Source organism: Cariama cristata, unplaced genomic scaffold (genome assembly GCF_000690535.1).
Source record: "Cariama cristata isolate BGI_N322 unplaced genomic scaffold, ASM69053v1 scaffold20289, whole genome shotgun sequence".
NCBI classification, from domain to species: Eukaryota; Metazoa; Chordata; class Aves; order Cariamiformes; family Cariamidae; genus Cariama; species Cariama cristata.
This window is the reverse complement of record NW_009636684.1, coordinates 122,531-127,968: the sequence shown is the minus strand read 5'-3', so window position 1 is coordinate 127,968 and position 5,438 is coordinate 122,531. Positions and strand designations below refer to the sequence as shown.

The window sequence follows — 5,438 nt, the reverse complement described above, 5'->3', positions numbered from 1 at the left end:
AAGTCATTGGAAGGGTTTGTTACTCGAGGTCTAATGTCTCTTCCTTGCAGCCGGGAAGGCGCTGGGTGTTTGAGGATCCGCTGGCCTCTGGTGGTGAAGCTGGGTAGAAGCTACGAGAAGCATCTGTGCGAGCCCTGGCTTAGCCTCTGTACCGAAAGGAAGCTTGGCGTTACAAAACGTTTTGGGTTTGAACACTCATCTGGCCTAATGGGCTCCTGAAATATTTGAAGGAGGTCCTGGACTCCTATGCGGCAAGTCCCTGACGGTGTCCTGAGTTTTGTGGTGTCTGTTTTAAACCTCTTAAAGGTAGTTCAGGGACTTCAGGAATCTACAGAGTGTACGTTGAGAAGAGCTGATTTTTTAGATCGGCTGATTTTTAGATCAGTGCAGGTAAAGTTGTATAACACTAGAGTGCAAGAGAAAAACGAAACTTAATGTTACAAAGTAGCCAGGACTTAATCTCAAAATTTTAGAAAGAGATGACTTGAAACTATTTTCTAGGTTTGTATAAATGATGCTATCCAGGGCTTTGTTGCATACATCCCTTTTTCCATGTTTCCTATAGCATTTCTGTCTCCTGTAAAGAGATTTTTACAAGTTGACTGCACACTTGAGTTCCTAGGGCAGCCGCCTTTGCACCGACTCTTCGCATAGCACTGACGGCGTACCTTGCTGCTCCACGGCTTTCTCTGCTTTTGAGCTTGGCTGCTTGGCAGTGACACCTGCCTGTCTGCTCTGCTTCTTTCCTTTCCTGATCTTCGAGGAAACTTCTCAGTAGTGAGAGGCACAATGCAATATGTAGCTCAAGCCTCAGAGACTTAAGGGAAATTGATTTTAAAATAACTTTTAAGAGATCAGCACTGGGAGCTAAACAAGTTGGATTTTGGTTTGGTTTGGTTTTGTTGTTGTTGGGGTTTTTTATTTGGTTTTGTGTTTGAGTTTTTGTCACTGTAGTAGCTGTGGCTAAATTAAAATGCTGGAAGACTCCTAGCTGTCACAATTTAATCAAATACCTTCCCTACCAAAAGATGCGAGTAAACCCTTCTCAATTAAATGCCCATCCCTTTGAATTTTTCCCTGTCTCCTTCAACCTTGCCTTCCTTGATCCACATCTTCCTTCCTATGTCTCTCTATCCTTAGTCTCAAATAATCTAGTTTATTAAGATTTAGGATATATTCAGGGCCATACCCGTTTAAGTGCATTTTTGAGAACGGAGTGGAGGGAAGATAACGTTTGCATGAGAGCTCTCGGTCTTTTCTTTTATTTGTATTTCAGTCTTTCACAAAGACATTTATATTCATCTCGGGTATTGCCATTTTTGTAAGTCATGCTATAGATAAATAAGTATTCATAGCGTACCTTATGTAGCGTTCCACATGGGTGCCTCCCAGGATTCCCATTTTGTCTTTTAAAGTTCAGGAACAGACACTGCTAAGTACAGATTGCAATTTTGGTTCGCATCTAGCTGCAGAACCACAAAAGCAAAGAAGGTGGTTAATGACACATGCTAATGATCCTGGCGTTGTGGTTTTCTGTTTGCAGATGTGAAAGGACCACCTACACACAGACTGTCCTGCGGCCAGTCCCCCTACACTGAAACGACAACATGGGAGAGGAAATACTGCATCCTGACAGACAGCCAGCTGGTGCTGCTCAACAGGGAGAAAGAGGTGAGAGAAGCTTACGTTGGCCGCTCAGAATCTACCTTTCAGCCTTTATTGGTAAAACAGGAAGGCAACTTTTTTCATCTTCCCTTTATTTGGTTCACGAGTTTAGTGAGGTGTGTGAAAGGGGGGGAAAGGGGAGCTAACCTATTCTGCATATGGATGGCATGGTGCACACAGTTATAATCCAGCTGGCCCAGGTGCTGGTTGCATGGAAGAGGTGACAGCAAACTGTGTGCATCCAAAACTCCCTCCTGGAGTTTTACAGCCTGCGTTTAAGTCTGCCACTACATCTTCTTATGTTATTGCTGCTTTTAATGGTAGTTAAAGCCACTACAGCTGTGCGAACCTACCTCTTCACATCAGTGCAGTCATAAAGGTAGGGAAAAGCACAGTAAAGGTAGGGAAAAGGAGGTTTGGTTTTGTCTATGTTGGAGTGCTGGGCAGAGAAGGTGTGTGCAGCCTTCACACTGTACAGTCATCCTTGCTGCAGTCACAAGGTAAATTAATTGAGACAGAGGTTTGCCTTCTCACTTGCTAAATGCAGCAAGGAAGATTGGGTGCCCCTTGGCATGGATACTCAAAGCTATTGGAACCATCTTTGCTTTAATTATAAAATTACTCTGTGCGGAGGGGGGTGTGGTGGTGTATATATAGCATGTAGTACTTGGCATTGTGCCTTGCCATGGAGGTAATGTCAATATGGTTAAAGAATAGGCATGTTTCAGTTGATTGAAATGCTGAACAAACAAATGCTGATAATTCCCTTCTCTTAGGTTACGCCATGGGATGTTTTTACTTGTGATATTTGGTGTCTACAGACTGTCATGAATACAGGAGCTTTAGAAGCATTTGATAATGCTGCTGGGTTTGTTTATTTGTTTAATTATTCTGCTGTAGATTTAGCCTGTTTAGAAATAAATATTTCAGGAGGAGCTATAAAATAGGAATGTTTTCCAATTAGTGAAATAGATTTTATTACCTATAAATGCCCATGAATTTGAGTCTAATACCATGGTTTCCTACATTTGGAGATGACTTGAATTTTTGTGGTTTTTCTTGATTCTTTTGAAGCTCCTGTGTATGGCTGCATACAGGCTGAGAGTATGAGACCTGTTTCTAGTGTAGCACTAAATATTATTCATCTTCAGTCGTGATCAGGTTTATTTACAAGGGCTGAAATATTTCCTTGCATAGGGAGAGTTGGAGGAAATGGTTTAGAGAAGGACTCGAGTTAATAGAAGGGAACAACATCAATGCTAATGCGTAGGAGAGGTGATCAAACACAGGGAAAATGGAAGGCCCTTATGATGGTGTTTGTTTACTATGTAATTCTTTTTCTGGTCTGACAGGACTGTCACCTAAGGAATTAAACTAAATTCTGAAGAAACTTAAGGACATATGAGAATGATTCCTAAAACTGTAACATACAAGGACAGCTGGGCTAAAAGGATGCATCTCATTAAAGAAATGTAGTTGAAAACAACACTGGCTAATATCACAAATAATTATCTGAAGGTGGTAATCATGCACTTACAGGTTCTTAATTTCTCCTACCACATACAGTTGAAAGCATTTTGCTGGGAGTAAGATGAGTCTTTTGCTTAGACCCTGAGGAGTAAATATGGGAAGTCTGACGTATCTCTGGTGTATTCATTTGTTATGTTTAAATACACTCTGCTTTTTGTCAGAAGCTGGAGAAATTCAGCATCAGGCTATACAGAGCCTGTGTTTTAAAAATACCAGTAACCACAAAAAATCAAGCAGTAGAGTAAATCTTTGCAGCGTGCTCTCAAAGGAGCATACCTGCACTATCACGATGAGAAATAACTTGTTTGGGGAAATGCTGCATGCAGATGGGCCAAGCAGACATGCCTTTGGTGGAGGTGTGACTCCACATGCTCATAATGTGATTTGTTTCAGAAGCTAGTAGCTGGAGTCAGATTTGCCATTCTGATTTTCACGTAATTTAGGACAACTGTTAAGTGAAAGGAAAAAGGGAACTCCTTGCAGAGTCATGAGTACTCTGTAGGAAAATAAAATCTAAAATGTTTAATCTAGCTTCTGCGTCTGTGCACATGGCAGTGTAGATACAATCCCATATGGAAACACAAAACATATAGGAATAGAACTGCCAGTTAAGAGAAGGACACAGAGCTGATACTCTGGATTTGCACCTTCGTCTAATCTTTCTGAAATAGAATTATCCCTTGTAGCTTTCATCAGAAAGGGAAGGGGAGGCAACTCGGTTGAATTACGCTTGGCAAGTCATTCAGAGTTGAAAGAGGCTCTATGAAATGTGATCTAGAAGAGTGAACAAAGGCCTAAGGCAGCAGTGGGGAGAGATGCTTGGGAAGAGCATAATGATTGAAAAGTGTGTAGGAGGGGAATCAAAAAAAGCCCATGGGTGGGACCACAGGTACCTAAGCAGAAGACGAGGTGAATGAAGACGAGGGAGGTTACTTAAAGAAGAAAATTGAAGATTATGTTTAGGGTAAAATTATTGGAAAGGTGATGCTGGAGGAGGTTTTTTATTAACTTGAAATGAGGTGGTAGGCAACAGAAGCTGAAGATGGAGAGATTCCTGCTCTGAACGTGGAAATCGCTGATAGAGTGGGTAGGTCCAGAATTTCTTTGGATTGCTGAAGAGGATCTTAGAAACAATGTGAGGGACAAACTGATACCCATCCATAAGGGAGTGGGTGTGGGGGAAGAAGGAGAGATGTTAACAGCAGAATGCCCTCACAGCCATAAGGGAGCACTTGCATCATAGCAAGGCTGGTGTTAATTTGAAAACTGTGAGTCTGAACCATCTCATTTTATTCTGTGGGCATCTGCTTTGTTACTTCATGGAATAAAAATCCAAGCAGCTTAGCCTGTGTGAAATTGAAAGGGAACAGAAATGTTTGATGTTTAGAATATTTTGTAAAATCATTATGCAAGTATGTATGTCAAAGCCAAAAAGTAGGAAAACGTGTACAAAACACAAACAGGTAAATGAAAGATGTCTTAATTGTTTCAGGTATAATGCTAAGTTTGGTTTCTTTCAGTTTATGCTGTTAAAATACAGCGTTATGAATTGCACAGATTTTGAAGTCTGTGGGAACAGTAAAGAAATAAACAGACTAGTAAGAAAACTCTTTTCTTATAACATCCCACCGCTATGGATTTATTGTCAAGGCAGTTTGGATAGAGTACGTGCAAGAGAGATTTTGCACTGTGCAAGCACAAGAGTACGTTGGAAATCAGAGAAATTTCAAGCTATGACTTGATCTCAAAATATCTGTAATTACTTAGACAAAAATAGTCTGACGGTACCACCTTGTGCAGTGTAGAAGAATCTTAATTACTTGATACCTTGTCAACTTTATAAAATGAAAAAAGGCGAGACTGAAGAATGAAGATTATTAATGAAGGGAAGAGACTGATGCCCAAAAAGTAAGTATAAAGAAAAAGAATCCCTGTACAGACATGAGAGACAGCTTAGCAAATAAGGAGTCATGAGTGACGGGAGATGTGCAATTACTACAACGTATCATGGTGTGGTAATATCTAGCAGCATCTTCCAAGACTAGGAGAACAGGTCTAGATTGATTCACTTACAAATCAGGTGTTTTTTTCTATCAGGAAGACGGTTTACCACTGTCAGGAAGGTGTAGATATTTTCATCATTTGTGAAACCTGTTCCATAAATTGAGAGCTATGAGGGCACAGTAAAAGTATCTGGAAAATCAGTGCCATTTAAACAGGGAAAGCGAATGAGTTAGTATTTA

At 40.6% G+C, this 5,438-nt stretch overlaps 1 protein-coding gene across 1 annotated transcript in view; it reads left to right on the top strand.

Annotated features, from left to right (window-relative positions):
* The first annotated feature begins 1,551 nt into the window (after positions 1-1,551).
* Positions 1,552-5,438, top strand: part of RASAL2 (RAS protein activator like 2) — a 99,244-nt gene continuing 95,357 nt past the window's right edge. The window contains exon 1 of the mRNA XM_009708012.1: positions 1,552-1,671. The gene's annotated coding sequence lies outside the window, so the exon portion shown is untranslated. The remainder of the gene's footprint in view (positions 1,672-5,438) is intronic.